Source organism: Limulus polyphemus, unplaced genomic scaffold (assembly GCF_000517525.1).
Source record: "Limulus polyphemus unplaced genomic scaffold, Limulus_polyphemus-2.1.2 Scaffold546, whole genome shotgun sequence".
Classification (NCBI taxonomy): domain Eukaryota; kingdom Metazoa; phylum Arthropoda; class Merostomata; order Xiphosura; family Limulidae; genus Limulus; species Limulus polyphemus.
This window is the reverse complement of record NW_013666156.1, coordinates 203,782-220,723: the sequence shown is the minus strand read 5'-3', so window position 1 is coordinate 220,723 and position 16,942 is coordinate 203,782. Positions and strand designations below refer to the sequence as shown.

The window sequence follows — 16,942 nt, the reverse complement described above, 5'->3', positions numbered from 1 at the left end:
TTGACAACATTTTCCGTTTTAAGGAAAGTCTACAGAATATAACGATTATGTAATCGTGAAAAAGTATTATTTAACTTGGTTCCGCGATTCCAAGTAATCCCTAGCCATTTCACTTTCTAACAAGAAATCATTGTAATTAATTCTATCTGTAAAATTCGAGATCAACTGTAGCCTTAAATAGACAGGAAGTAATCATATTTAAAACTACATTTACTGTACTGCTTTTGCTTATCCTCCACATGGAAGCCCTCCCCCCCTCCTGTCCAATGGTTCAGTGGAAGCTTGAGAGCTTATAAGGTTAAAAATTGGGGGTTGTTCCCCGCGACGGTTACTTCACAAATACGCAATTTTACAGCTTAATTCTTAACAACAAACAAATAAACCAAGTAATTTCTATTCATTATTTTCATGTTTATTTTGGACTTACCCAGTTAGGTCACTATTAAAAGTGCAAAACAACAACAACAAAAGTTCAGAGTAAAACTTTCTCAATTACATCACAAGTGAACATGAAGTACAAATACCTGTGAACTATGAGTACCACTGACCTTTCCTTACTGATTATAGAATTATGTGAATTATAGAAATATGAGTACTAGGGAAAAACTCGTGCTTCACTTACGAAACATTCTTTTGGTTGTGGTATTTTGTATTTAAATGCACAAAGTTTATGAAATGGCAATGCTATGTATTTAAAGTAATTAAAACAGTTAAGTGAACTAACTACCTAGACTACTAACGTAAGTGGGCAGGTGCGTAGAGTTCAGAACGAATCTGATGGCCGTGCAAGGTTGAACCTAAATGGGTTAAGCCTATTCCATAACACGTGAGACCCACCAAACATCTCTAGTACAAAAAACACTTTGGGCCAAATGGTGCGATCAAAAATGACAAACCGATCGAATTATCTAGTAAAAGACACCAGATGTAGCAACGCTTTCAAACCTGGGTATTTGGGGCAAATATTAAAACTCAACAGGATGACGGTACGGGTATTCTAAGTGTCTATAAGCAAATAAAGAAATTCACACACATAACCTTAAAACATAAAAACTGCAGTCTGAGATGGGGCTCTGAGGGTTAACATATTTATTCCCAGAATAACTTTCCATTTATGCATAATACCATCTACATCATCTCTCTCCGTTTCTTACGCATATGTTGGCGTCGTCCGTATTTCTCTTCCTCTGATCTCTAATCGTTCTTTTGGTCAAGTGACCTGGGAGGATCAAGCACACCCGAGACTATTCCCTTGCATCATTTAATGAAGTTTGAAAAGCTTCCCACGAACGCACACATGTTACTCTTTTGATTATATAGGTGCCACTGACTCACGTGCCCCCAGTGTCTCAACGGTAAGTCTTACCCACGGTTTTTACCTGAATGTAGACATCCAGTGAGAAAAGAAAAAAGTATTATGAAGGATTTGATTATCGTGAAATTTATAATTTGTACACGTATTAGGAATTGGTAAAAAATGTTGTTTTGTTTACTTTCACATAATTTTCACTGGAAAAATATCTGAAGAAGCTAAATTAGGAAACAATACTGTAGGCTTATACTCTCCTAACGGTGTGTTTTCATTTGTTTTTTTTTATGTTTCGGAAATTTGCATAAATCTACAAAATGGATATTCCCCAACAGCTAATGATTCAGCTACTGTAATGAACAGTGAGGTTGGATTGCCACTCTGATGGCCCGGCATGGCCAGGTGGTTAGGGCGCTCGATCTCGCAATCTGAGGGTCGCGGGTTCGAATCTCCGTCCTACCAAACATGCTCGCCATTTCAGCCGTGGGGGCGTTATAAGTGGCGGTCAATCCCACTATTCGTTGGTAAAAGAGTAGCCCAAGAGTTGGCGGTGGGTGGTGATGACTAGCTGCCTTCCCTCTAGTCTTACACTGCTAAATTAGGGACGCTAGTGCAGATAGCCCTCGTGTAGCTTTGCGCGAAAATTCAAAACAAACAAACAAACAAGCCACTCTGATAACTCGTCCACGGCTCCAAAGTACGCGACGCGTTTTTTGTGTCCAAGGGGCTACGAAACACGGCACACTATCTACTGGGTAACGCTTGGCCCTACTCCTAACAGTTGGTAAGCTTTTTACAGAGATTTTACCGGTACGTAAATCACTACGGGAATCACTGTTCTTTAGCAGCAGCGATATTTACATATTATATACGAAGGACTATAACTCGTAGGTGGGCTCATTACACAGAACGTATAAGCTATTTTGCATAATTATTCTTCATTTCCATTATAAAACATGTTTACCATATGTGATCATGTGTACCATTGTATGTTATGTACACTTTAGGTTAGCTTCAATTACATAAATAATATTTACAAAACTTACAATCATTACGTATTAAACATAAAGCGAAACTCCACCTATCAAGGCCACTATAAGCATCAAGAAAACGGTTTAATTGATGTTTTGTGTCACGAGGAGGGAATTGTTGCTTTCTATAATAATAAACAGGAATTACGACATCGCCAAGATAATGTGAGAAAAGTCATCGTAGCGGGATTAGTTTCTTCGGGAAAGGACACCAGAAAACATTCCCAGAATATATATGGAGTGGTTCCTCTTTAGCTTGCAAGCCTAATTATGATATATATCATATCCTGTCAGAGAATATGAGATTTATAAAGAAAGATAACCTTTAACGATATCGTATAATAACTGTTTCAGTTAAAGTAATCGTATATGTTATAAATAACAATTTTTTGTTTTAGGTTATTCACAATGTGCATAAGAAACGTCCAGGACACTTGTAGAAGTTGATTACAGAGATCTAAAACCAGAATATACATCTCTTAAGCTTTTACACATGTACTTTTTCTGACGAGTCCTTCATTTTACCAGTGAATATCAAAGTCCTTGCGTTGAAGTCGATATTCAGAGAACGTGACTGTGACGTCAACTAGATAGATACTGGGAATCTATGACATCATTTCTAGTAGAGTTACAAAGATGTGAATTACATGTTAGGATATCATTTTCTACAAACTGCTGTTGATACTTATTCTACAAAATCAAACTGAACTTAATTTAAGTTCACAGGAATGAAATAGTGAGATAAGCCAATCGGTCGTCAAATATGGATAAATGAGGCTATCAATAAATCTCACCCTTTCCACTAAAGCTCAGTTGACCCCTCGAAACGCTTTCCTACGTATTAAAATAATGTATGGAAAACTTATGAGACTTTTAAGCTTAGTTTAGATATCGGAGAAAGATGTGTTTCTTTTATTTCGTTATCACTTATAATATTTTTACTTCTAAAATTGGGCCAGACGTTTAATCCCAGGATTCCAAGTTCATGTACCGTTAGCGTAAAAAGTGTGCTCAGCACTTTTGTGTCCGTCCTAAGTACAGTATAAAAGTGAGGGTCAAATCCCTAGTCAGTCTACAAGGGTTATCACATGAGTTGGCAGTGAGCGATTATGACCAGCTGCTTTCCCTCTAGTCTGTCAGTTTTAGATTATGGACGATTATTCGCAGATAACCATTTGAGTAGCTTTAAGTAAAATTTCTTGAAACGAAGAAGTATTCAAGAATTCAGTGGAAAAATAATGTCTTTAATAATTAGAATAGTATCTGAAATCAGTTAATTCTACCTCATTATTATAAGCCCCCCAGTGGCACAGCGGTATGTCTGCGGACTTACAACGCTAGAATCCGGGTTTCGATACCCGTGGTGGGCAGAGCACAGATAGCCCATTGTGTAGCTTTGTGCTTAATTACAAACAAACAAACATTATTATAAACAATATATGTGCAAACACTTAAGCAGCAGCATGTCATATTTTAATTGTATATACTGTTTATTGTGTTAAAGTTTAGGAGATATTGCGTTCTTTTGTAATATAAATATTTGGTGATTATTCATGTTTTACTTTTTTATAGCTTTAACATAGGAGTAATTTTCACGGGGGACATAGCTCACGTACTTTTTTGTTTGTGGTTAAGCACAAAGCTACGCAATGGGCTATCTATTTTGTGCCCAACGCGAGTACCGAAACCCGGTTTTTAGCGTTGTAGCTACGCAGACATACCGCTGAGCCAATAGAGTCTGCACTTTTTTCAAGGATAGAATACTTTTTTTTTGGAAGAATACCCTCATGCATATTCTAGATACAGAGACTGTCACCTCTCTCCACTTTTGAAACCAAAGTTATGCTACTGAGTGTTAGCATACGATTTTTCTATAAACCTAGAACTATACTAACTTAACGAAATAACTTTCGAAATTCTGAAAAACAGGTTACATAAGCAGGTGTGATTCATAAATAAAAAAAAAATTGAAAATGATTAATAATAGTTTCAATTAGCTACTCAGAAGGTGCTGGGGAACCAGAAGAACCCATACTCTGTTGAGATGTAGGATATGCAAGGCTATCAATGGCTCAGTAGGTGCCAAAAAATCAGCACCAACCATACTTTGCCAAATGGAAAAATAGGCAAGGCTATTTAATGGGTTTTGGACTGATGAATAAGTAGGTCCAGAAAAACCAACAGCTTCAGAAAACTAATAGAACACAAGTCAAGCATGGTCCCAAACTTGAGGGAGCATGGATTCAGCTTGCACTGAAGTGTTTGATGATCAGCTTAACTGTCTCACAGCTGGTTGGAGTTTGGAACATATCTGGTTAGCGGAGGAGCAGTCAGAAAACTCTAGTAGTTCTTGAAATATATCAAGCCTTCCAAATGAGTCACCACTCCAGCTATTGGGTAATGGCTTAATTCTTCTGAATGGTGATGGACTAGATGTGAGTGGACAAGCAGACTCCCAGCTGTATCTAAGAAATATCACTCACAGCATAATGATGGTCATCTCTATCTTTAATTCTGGAATTGGCATCCTCGGGATGGACATACTGTGGAAATTATTGGTCAGTTCTGCCTGTGCAAATGGCTGATGTTGGCCAGATCAAGCCCAGGAACAGTGGACTGCATGAATATGTGTAGCAGCGGGAATATAAGTACCTTGTATACACAAGTAGATTTTATGTTTTACCCCACATAAAGTCTGGAGTGTCTGTAGTGTGAAATATGATTATAGAATCCACGCGTGAAATAAGCTGTTTCCTGTCTAGTAAGGATGCAAAATTGTTGCTCACAAGGAAAAACAAAAACAAAAACAATAGGTTTACATTAAACAGTTTCACGTATACATTTTGATTAAAGACCCAGCCTCACTGTTCAAAAACAATGAATATTTATACAGTGAACCACTTGTTATGATGTAATTGTACGGTAAATATTGACGCACGATTTATACCTTCGAAGTTTGCCTTAAACTAACGGCTTCATATGCACAACATTCTCTGTAAGTATAAATTCCTTACTCCACAGTGGGCTATCTTAAATCAGATCATGTTGTTTTCATATATATATATATATATAGATACTGTGTTAAAGCACAATCTTGAAGGACATTGCCACAAATTGATGTGTACAACATTACATTTGTGTTTTGTCTACGACATGCAATACGTTCAGGTTCACCTATTATAGCCAGTGAAACCACATTTCCATTTTTTTGTGATGTGTTGGACCATTTTAGACCCTTAATGACACCCATTCCTTAAAGACTTTCATAAAGCCTTATATTAACTAACACCATCAATGAGGTATTTGCATCGTGTTCTCCGTGAATGTGGGTAATTTGGTAGGGCTATGATAGAAAATCACGCATAACCCCCAAAAATACGGAAGGGCTATAACAGCAAGTTGCACATAACTCCCAAAAATACGGAAGGGCTATACCAGCAAGTTGCACATAACTCCCAAGAATACGGAAGGGCTATAACAGCAAGTTGCACATAACTCCCAAAAATACGGAAGGGCTATAACAGCAAGTTGCACATAACTCCCAAGAATACAGAAGGGCTATAACAGCAAGTTGCACATAACTCCCAAAAATACGGAAGGGCTATAACAGCAAGTTGCACATAACTCCCAAGAATACGGAAAGGCTGGCAGAACAAATCGTACATACACCGGAAATATGGAAGTACCAGCATAGAAAATCGTACACAGCTTATAACATTGCTGAGCACCATTTCACTTGGTATAAAGTCCGTAAGCACTAGAACTTTATCGACTAATCACGAATTTTGTGATGAAATGAGACGACTCCCCCCCCCCCAATAAGACTTGAAGTACATAGCTGAAAATTTTGACAATAATTACGTTGTAGGAAATCTTAAGCTTAGTTGTGCAGAGTTATGGTTATGGCGTTGATTAAAGGACTTAAAGCCTGTCTATGAAGTGCCCACACATCTAAACACTTAAAACGTTTTAAATGAACATGATTCAGAAGCTAGCTAAGGAACCATAACGGAGGCTTTTAAGTTTAGAGTTAATTTATTTTCTTACTGCAATTTGATAAAGTGGTACAAGCTTCTCAGGGTATTTTCACTCCCCAACCTAATAAATGAAGAGACCATAACTCACAAAATATTGACTGAACTTTAAAATCGTATCTAAAGGTTTTGTAAGAAACCCCCTCTCTATGTATTAAATGTCACACACCCACACATTTATAAGTGTTTTGGAAATAATTACAGAAACGGCGAGAAAAAAGGTGCAAAAGATAAATACTACGGGAATTCCACCCACCCCTTCATCTTGTGAAAATGAGGTGCAACACAGTATAGTCACGTGCTGTTAGTTTGCAACGTGACTGCTTCTCATACAACTAATTAGAAAGTGTTATGGTTATCCAGTAGTAGTATTTTCCTTATAAGGTATATTACACTCCAGAAGAAATCTTGCCACTAATCTTGCTGTAAACACAAGTATGAATCTTAACTCCAGAACAAATATCGTACACATTAATTCGACATGGACTTGTATCTGTTGAGAAGTAATAAATAATCCAAAGTATTGAAATAGGCATGGGACCATAAAACAGGGTAATCAGTAATTTTATAAAATTGTGCTCTTTAGAAATGAAACTAACTTTGAATTGTTCGGCAACAATCAACGACAGTTTCTTCGTCAACGAAAAAATAGAACGGCTTCATAATCATTGTAAAACGTTTACAATGAAGAATGGTGGTGGGGTATGGGGATACATCTCTGTCAGTTAAATGTTGCCCTGACTGGTGACAGTTATAGCCGATTCTGATCCATCATACCATTATCCTCAAGAACACAACTCATTGGTGAAGGATTATCTTCCAGCAAGGTGATGATCCCAACCATTTAACAAATATGATAAACTGTATAGACTGTAAAGAAAAGGCAAACCGTTGGAACATTAATAACCATGGTTTGGCCTACGCAAAGTCACAACATGAGCATTTTTGAGGCTGTATGGATCTATATTAAAAAACTGATAACGTCAAAAGGTGACCAAATAACTTGGCAGCTATACAATCATAAGCTGTATGGCAGCGTGAAAACAATGTATAATGCTTTGAGTAAAGAAAGAGTTCGCATATAAAATATTAGCGCATTATAAAACTTACTCGCTTTTCTTCCCTATTTTCTTTGATAATGTTTTACACCAAGAATAAATTCACGATCTAGTTTGTGGCTCCAGTATGTATATCGAGTGTGTATTTCAATAATTATTTCTATTACTGTGCAAATACAGTTCAAGACACTTTTAAAAATTGGAGAAAAATCAATATAATAAAGCAGACAACAAGGGAAGCGTTTTCATGTGTCTAGTTGCCCTTTATCCACTTTAAACATGCTTTAGATTATTTTGGTGAGATAGGACTCTTACAATGTTTTTCATGGTGTCATCGTCCCTTGTGATATGCCGAGCCAACTTTCAAACCCACACATACACGAGAACTATTGAAACCTACTGTATGTAATTTAAATATAGATGTAACCGACTGATACATTGTCCATTTATATGTCTTTCTTCAAGTTACAAACGTATCACCGCATATCTGGATTGAATATCATGGCAACGAGAAAATATTTCAATATCGATGCGCACTCGACTCGCAATCTGAGGGTCGCGGGTTCGAATCCCCGTCCCACCAAACATGCTCGCCATTTCAGCCGTGGGGGCGTTATAATGTGACGGCCAATCCCACTATTTGTTGGTAAAAGAGTAGCCCAAGAATTGGCGGTGGGTGGTGATGACTAGCTGCCTTCCCTCTAGTCTTACACTGCTAAATTAGGGACGGCTAGCACAGATAGCCCTCTTGTAGCTTTGCGCGAAATTCAAAACGAACCAAACCAAACAATATCAATACAATAGAAAATTAATCGTAGACTAATTTCCTTTATAGAAATTAACGATAAAAATGTGAATCATTAAAGTTGCCATTTTTCGACCAAAATGAGCGTAACAAGTAAAATAAGCTTTGTTTTCATTTAAACATAATGGACTATATGCGCAGTGATCACCACAATGGTCGAACCTGTGGAGAGAGGCAAAATACGTCATATTTTGCATTTCAGTTGTATTGTATTATATTATGTTTTTCAATACATTTTTAATGTTTAGAGTAAAGCAAACCATTTTGTCTTTAGTTCAAAAGTAAAACTTCAGTTACCAAATATGATAATATCGCACGCATTTCGACCTATGAGAAAAAAATTGCAGATGTTAAAATAACCTTGTATTAGAAATAAACCACCCTATATTTCTACATTTGTATGACTCCTAATTTTCACCCTTCAATTTGAAATAAACGTTTAGTGCAAACAGTTTTACTTAAAGATTAAACCCTTTGATTTGGAAAATCCTAGATTAATCCATTAGAAAACTTTTTTCTTTCAAAATAAAATCTTCCCGTTCCGTTTTGTCAATACATTAAGAGCGACTGACTTTCTATATCTGGCTGCAGACAGTGAAAGGCAGTAGGAGTTCATACATTGTGGGTTAAAGTACTCAACTTCTAATCCCTAATTTGATCTTCCTAGCTAGTTTGACACTTGCGTTTGGATCATGTCTGATAGGTAGAATATTCCCAACGCCTTTGGGTACTATGACCACAGAAATTTTCCGTTGTGAACTAAAGGATAATGATAGGAAATGGCAATGGACAGTTTTCTTTTCTTTTTTGTTAGTCTCATAATAAACATCTTGTTTTGGTTTTTATATTCACTTTCATCAATGTTTTATAGCGCTGATTTTTATCGCCTATATACTTTTGATGTAATTTATTTTATTGGTATTATTTACTATTTATAAATAAAACATTAAGAAAACTAGATCAAAAACAAAATCGTCTGGCATGGCCAAATGGTTAAGGCGTTTGACTCCTAATCTGAGGGTCGTGGGTTCGAATCCTCATCCCACCAAACATGCTCGCCCCTTTCAGCCGTGGGGGCGTTCTGATGCGACGGTCAATCCTACTATTCGTTAGTAAAAGAGTAGCCCAAGAGTTGGCGGTGGGTGATGATGACTAGCAGTCTTCTCTCAAATCTTTCATTCCTAAATTAGTGATGGTGTAACTATGCGCGAAATTCAAAACAAAAGTGTAAAATTTGTGTACAAACTACAATGTGGAAAAGTCTTCCCTTACTAAGAGAGGAATCTGCAGAAATAAAATCCACACACCGATGGTGATACATTTTCTATCACATGTAATCTCTATTTACAAGCCTGAGATGTGAAATAAGTCAGGAGTTCAAAATACAGATAAAATAAAAGAATCGATTTAAATGCTATATCTCAATTACTATCTATTTTATCCTTCCCGTATTGTTTTTCATATCATAAGTTTGTTTCTCTTTTACGTGTGGCGCTTTTGATTTTTGGCTCTCTTGTTCCTTACGTTTTTAAAAATATTTCTAAGACGAGGACATGTTATATACTACATTATTTTAAGATTGACGAAATTGTTGTATGACATTTATGTCTTCAAGTGCATCAGTTCTATGTTCTCTACTATTAAAATAAAGACTTTGAAATAATTCCAAAATTTTAACAAAAAACAAAAGTAAGTAGCTATGTAAAGGAAGCATACGATCATGTTAATAGTAAAAACAGACGACCTTATAACACCAAAAATGTTGTTATTTAATTAGACACTCAACGTTTCGCTTTACAGCTACAGAATACCAGAGCTCTACACGCCAGATGAAACATGATATAGTAGTGGTTTAGATGCTATTAATATAATAGCATTGATTCAAAAATAAGCTTGAGGGTTTGTAACGATAAAATTGGAGGTATGATCCTTGTGGTGGGCGCAATACAAATAGCCTACTGTGTAGCTCTGCGCTTAACAGCAAACAAAGCACTTTTAATGTCACTTAGAGATGTTAATTTAATACATTCAATATAAAATTGTACAATATATTGATTACACATACTACATGATTTGAGCAATTCTTACCATGGTAACTAACACAAAGCTATTAATGATGTCTGACGCCTTTCCTACTTTTGAAATACTAACGGAAGGTACCGGTCAGAAGTATCATACCAACAACGATCCAAGCAATGGGATTGTCACTCTTATAACGCACCCGCAGCATAAAATACGAGAAATATTTTATGATTACGCACAATTCGAACCTAGGTTGCTAGTTCCGAAATCCAGATTCCTACCACAGAGTCAACCCGATCCCTGTTCACACACACTGTGTAAAAGCAAACATAATTCATGACCTTGAGAAACGTGTTGACATTCAATTAATTATATTGCTAAATTTGTGTTTTGGAATGCTACACAAAGCGTAGGAAACTTTCATTGCGTGTTCTGTGTTTCCCAAATTCAATTTTGTGTATTTAACTTTCTATAGAATTTTTGTATTTCTTTTTTTCTGAATAAAAAGAGTTTCTCATTTCAGTAACACAGAACAACAACAACAACAAACAAATGATACCTCGTTGTACTTAATGAATATATCACGTAAAATGTTAATAAAAATATATAGAATAATAATAAAAAGTTAATAGCTACTTCAACATCATATGGTATGGAGGGCAAGCGTTGCATAGTGGTTAGCATGCACGGATTGTAAATCCTACGGTTCCTGTTTGCTTCCCATTGTCGCAAAAATGTACATTCGATCAAACGATAGTAGTCCGCGAATTAAAGAGAGGTGCTGTTGATTTGATGCCTTTTCCATTATCCTTTGTCTTGTTTTAAAACAATAACTAGTTTCGTTGATTTTTTTCATCCTGACATGACGTGTATTCACTTAGTCACTGTTACATATTGAGAACTTAAAATAGTCCGAAGCCGATATTTTAGTTAATTTACGCTGTTTGCCAACAAGACTGACACACACCGTATTCGTTTTTCACACAAATACGTTTTAATATATATATATATACAACAATACAATTTACAACAACAATTATTACGAATATTACGAATTATTACAAGCAAAGTTTTATAAAACAAAAATTTCACTAACTTACAAACAACACAAAATCTTCTTTCTAGTTCAGAGTCTCCTTGATATTCAGCGAGTTAACTTGAATCGATGTACGTACAATTGCCGAGAAGCTAGCTAGCTTTCAGACACTGAATTGTTGGACCGTCGAAGTAAGATAATATTTTCATAAAACTACTATTGTCCGATAAGAATTCAATAATACTTTCGGAAAGATACTAACGTCGATGAGAATCCCCAGACGTTCGAAATTTATAACTGTTTCTGGTCAAATGTCGTATATTTTCCGGTTGATAAGGGTTAGCAAAATCACGGTTATAGCGTAGACAGTTATAACAGGTTCCTAGCAGACTTATAAGCTCTCTCTCTCTCTCTCTTTTTATGGGGGGGGGGGCGTCGCCTTTTATAGGCGCTAGAAAGATTTTCTCGAAAGTTCCGACAACAATACTATACTTTATTTAACCGGTTACGGAAACGGATATATTTTCGATTCTTGCGTTCACAAATATTCTACAATCTTGGAGAATTGGCGGGAGTTTCGCCATACGTAACTAACACTGTAAAGTTAGGCACGTTTTTTACATATATAAACTCAATCACAACAAACGTTGTCATTGAAATAAATATATAACAAATTCGTTACACGCAATACATATCTGACACTATAAGTTACGCATATTTTTAAATACAAATTTAATCTAAACAACGTTCATATTAAAAATAAATACATAACAATAAATTCGTTACAGTCACTGATTTTTTTGATTTTTTTCAAGACGCGATTTGTTTCCTTTAGCACTTAGTTTCTCTTATCTTTTTTCCGCACACCATGGCTTGTCTTCAATCAGTGACTAGTTGTGGTTATATATATGTTCCTTATGGCATTAATAATCTTTATTCAATGAGTATCGCATGGCCAGTATCCAACAAGTGGCTAGTGTTATTTATCACCATTGTTATAGTATGAATAATCTTAAATCAATGACTAGAGTCGTTTATTATTCTTCATGAATTTTTAGTTTGTATATTATATCTCATAATTTTGGTAAAGCTTTTTATGGATTGTTCTTGTTTGCATAATTTAAAAACACGCATTTATTCAATGTCCAAACCTCTTGTTCAATATTCTGTTTGAAGCCAACGGTCTAGTCTTCATTCTCGCTCTTCTACAGAGTCGCATGGATAATTATTCCTTCGAGGTAATTTATGTTAGTATGCCATCTTCCTTCAATCTAAATTTCACAAAATAACATTTCGTGTTTATCACAATTCGTCTGTTTTTCAGTCGATCTTCAAGGAATTTTTCGCGGGCTTTACGAATAAAGTATTACTTTCGTGAAGCTATTTTCAAATCTCGACCTTTTCTTGCTGCTTTTTGAAGCAATATTTTAGAATAACTGTCATCACGTATGACTTATTGCATCTTCGTGTTCACACTCTGCTTATGAGTGGCTTCCAGTGCAAGCCCTTTTAGTCTACTGTGAGAAGGAATTTGCTGAGTATCAAGCACTTCTATGTTGACATAAACATCTATTTTATATAACCGGACGGCTTTCTTTAACACAAACGTACAGTTAATTTAATGTCTACCTTTAGAAGTTATATATGTATATATAAAACTAAAATTCGTATTTACTGATGATATATTAATTAATCAGGTTTATATAATAGATGCGAGCAATGTGCTCAGATTAAGCTCTTGCCAACAGCAAAAAATCATGAGCTTCAATGGAAAATAATGCGTTCTTATGTTGGTAAATATTTTGGTGTTGTTGTTTTCTTAATGCAAAGCTACACAACTGGCTCTCTGTATTCGGATTTTGGCGTTGTAAGTCTGTAAACTTACGGTTAACCCACCAGGAGGACACAGTAGCACAGCGGTATGTCTGCGGATTAACAACGCTAGAATCCGGGTTTCGATACCCGTGGTGGGCCGAGCACAGATAGTCCATTGTGCCTAACTTCAAACAACCAACAACCAACCAACCAGGAGGACAAGTATTTTGGAATTTAAAAATTAAGAAACATTCTGAAAATAATGGCCCAAAAAATATGTTATGCATCACGGTCTGGAATAAATATATATTTTTATAATCATTTTTTATGAGAGAAAATCAATTAATAAACTGTTTAAATGTATGTAATCAGTTAGTTTATTTCTAAGTGCTAACCATGGTACAGTTTAAGTTTCTTCTTATCACCTGTTTTGCCGTTTATATTATAGCGAAATGTACATTTATAAGAAAACCGAGAGATTTATCAGTTAATCTTTGAAGGTTTTCTTTTCGCTATCAGTTCATTTGTTTTATCGCAAGAGTAAAGCTGCACAATGGGCTATCTGCGTTCTATCCACTGTAACAATCGAATTTTAAATGTAAGCGTTATAAGCCCCCTAACTTACCCCTGAGCCACTCAGAGATATTTGCAAATATGACTGTAACGTTTTACTCTCAGCTGGTGAATTGAGCTCTATAAATTTTGGGTATCTCAGGCATTTATTTATTCAACCTGTCCTTTTAAAGATATTCTATGGATGTTAATGAATAATAAGAAGAAAAAACGTTATCTTCCATTTCTTTAGGACTTTTTTAAAACTAAACTTGAGTTGTATTTTCGTAAGAAATATTCACTGAATATAAATAACAGATATGTTAGAAACTCTGTACCAAATATAAATAACAGATATGTTAGAAACTCTGTACCAAATTCATGCTTTCTGAATATAAATAACAGATATGTTAGAAACTCTGTACCAAATTCATGCTTTCTGAATATGAATAACAGATATGTTAGAAACTCTGTACCAAATTCATGCTTTCTGAATATATATAACAGATATGTTAGAAACTCTGTATCAAATTCATGCTTTCTGAATATAAATAACATACATGTTAGAAACTCCTATCAAATTCATGCTTTCTGAATATAAATAACAGATATGTTAGAAACTCTGTACCAAATTCATGCTTTCTGAATATGAATAACAGATATGTTAGAAACTCCTACCAAATTCATGCTTTCTGAATATAAATAACAGATATGTTAGAAACTCTGTACCAAATTCATGCTTTCTGAATATAAATAACAGATATGTTAGAAACTCTGTACCAAATTCATGCTTTTAGAAATATAACTTATGCCTCTCAATGCAGTTCTGGTGAAAATTTGGTCCTCTAGGTCAGGAAGAGTTTAAAATAAACTTATTCTAAAAGTGGGGGCTTTCTATATAACTTTCCGTGCTTTTCACAGAAATGATTCTGTTTCAAAAAAAAGTTCTCTATTTACTTTTATTTCATTTATTTATAATTGTTTATATTTCTACGTGCGGTACTATACAAACAAAGTATGTAATTCTAAAATGAGTGGCTGTGAAAATAAAATAAAAACCCTAATTTTCTAAAAATGTATATTACAATGTAGACAAGTGAAAGAGCTGAGGAGCTACTGATTTCATATGACATCTTTTTTTTTTCTTTATAGAATGTCAGAAATCAAAGATGCAAATGATATGTCTTTGGCTTAAAAATAAGCCACTATTCGTATGGAAAAACAACAAGAGCAAAACAATTTAACTTAGTTGACCAAGAAACGTATATAAAAGAGATAAGTAATATTATTATTTACATGAATACATAAAAATGATAAAAATTGTTACCAGTGTTTTGTTATTATTGTTATGTAGAGGACAGCGTTTAGTTGGTAGCTGTAACTGTGGGAATGAAATGAAACGTGCTTTATTATTATCATAATGGAATGCTTAACTGGTAGTTAATTAATGTGTTTTGTTATTATCATCGTAATTCAGTGGTTAGTTGGTAGGTAAAACTGTGGGGACCAAGTGACTCCTATTTTATTATTATCGTAATGCAGCGAAAATTTGGTAATTATAATTGTGGGGACCACAATAAACTTGTTTTATTATTATCGTAATGTAACGTTTAACTGGTAGTTAATTGTAGGTACCAAATGAAACGTTTTTTTTATCATCTTAATGCAGCGCTTAGCTGGTAGTTAAAATAGTGGGGACTAAGTGACACGTATTTTATTATTGTCGTAATGTAGTGTTTAACTTGTAGTTAATTGTGTGGACCAAATTAAACTTGTTTTACCATTATCGTATCGTAACGTAAAGTTTCCGAGAAACTTCAGCGATACAAGTCTTTTCTTAAATAAAACTATTTTATTCTTTCTCACTTCAACTTTGTAATACACTTAATTTCCACAGTCACTTTAACTTAACACAGGCTATAATTCACAACGAACGATTCACGCACTTTACTTACTACCGCGCTTGACTCACCTGTCCGTCTTTATCTCTGTCTGTCTGCAATTATCTATATATATATATATATATATGCCGTCACTTCTCGCCGGTCTTATATATACGAAATAGAGGGCGTCTGGTAAACACTCGAGCCTTCACGAACGTTCTAGATACTCATTACGTGTTACCAGCGTCATGTGAATTCTGCTGTCGTAACACTGCCCCTTCCTTAGTATTGTTCATCCCGAACAATAGCCAATTACATTAAACCAATAGATAATTAACAATAACTTAATTAAATGGACAGAATTTACAAACACAAAATTAAAATTCAACAAAGTCTCTTAATTTTACGGGACGTATCTTCTTCCGTACTGTTCTCCGTCTTGTTGGCTTCTGCTTCACGTAAGGTTCATCTGCTCCATCAGGAAATGTCCTATTATCGGTAATAGTCACATCAGTGGAAGTAACTTCATCACGGGCTTCACTGTTTCCCTTCTCAAACCCGGGTAGAATTTCTTCTTCGACAATGGCTTTTTCAGGTGACACGTCTTCAGCAGCATCTTTTGTCCCATTATTCACTTCGTCCCAACTGAAGTGACCTGGACCGTGAAAACACCAAAGCCTGTTGGCATGCACCACCTTTGGCTTACCTTGCCGACCACATTTTATTCGGAAAGTCACGTCTGAGAGACGATCCACTATGTCATATGGGCCTTCCCATGGAGAAGAGAACTTAGGAGACTTACCTTTGGTCTTCCTGGGATTATACAACCACACCTTGTCTCCTGGTACAAAGCTGACTTCAGTAGATCTCTTATCATAACATAGCTTCATGGAATCAGCAAACGCTTTCAAGTTTGAACGAACTTGATGGTGAATATCATCCATCCTTTCAGATAACACTTTCACGAACTCTGACACATTTTCAGACAATTCTTCATAAGGTGGGCGTTCTGTTATCAGATCCACTGGCAACCGAAGTTCCCAACCAAACATCATCTTTGCTAGAGTGTATCCAGTGGCTTTATGCTCTGCTGTCCTACAGGCCATCAACAGTGGAGGGAGTAAGACATCCCAGTCATCTTGACGGGTATTACAAAACTTTGCCAATTCCTGTCCCAGTGTCCAGTTGTACTTTTCTACCATCCCATCAAACTGTGGGTGAAGTGACGTTGTCCTGGTCTTTCGTATGCCAAACAACTTGCAGCATTCATGGAACACAGCTGATTCAAAGTTACGGCCTTGATCTTGAATACAGTTCGTATGGCATAATGCCAGGTCGTCACTTTCTCATCTGCAGTTTCCCATCTCCGGAGAATAATACCATCTTCAAGATTCAAC

The 16,942-nt window shown here is 35.6% G+C and overlaps 1 protein-coding gene across 5 annotated transcripts in view; it reads right to left on the bottom strand.

Moving 5' to 3' along the window:
* The window catches only part of LOC106459010 (high affinity cAMP-specific and IBMX-insensitive 3',5'-cyclic phosphodiesterase 8B-like), a 151,819-nt gene that overhangs the window by 116,324 nt on the left and 18,553 nt on the right, over nt 1-16,942 (bottom strand). The window lies entirely within an intron of this gene.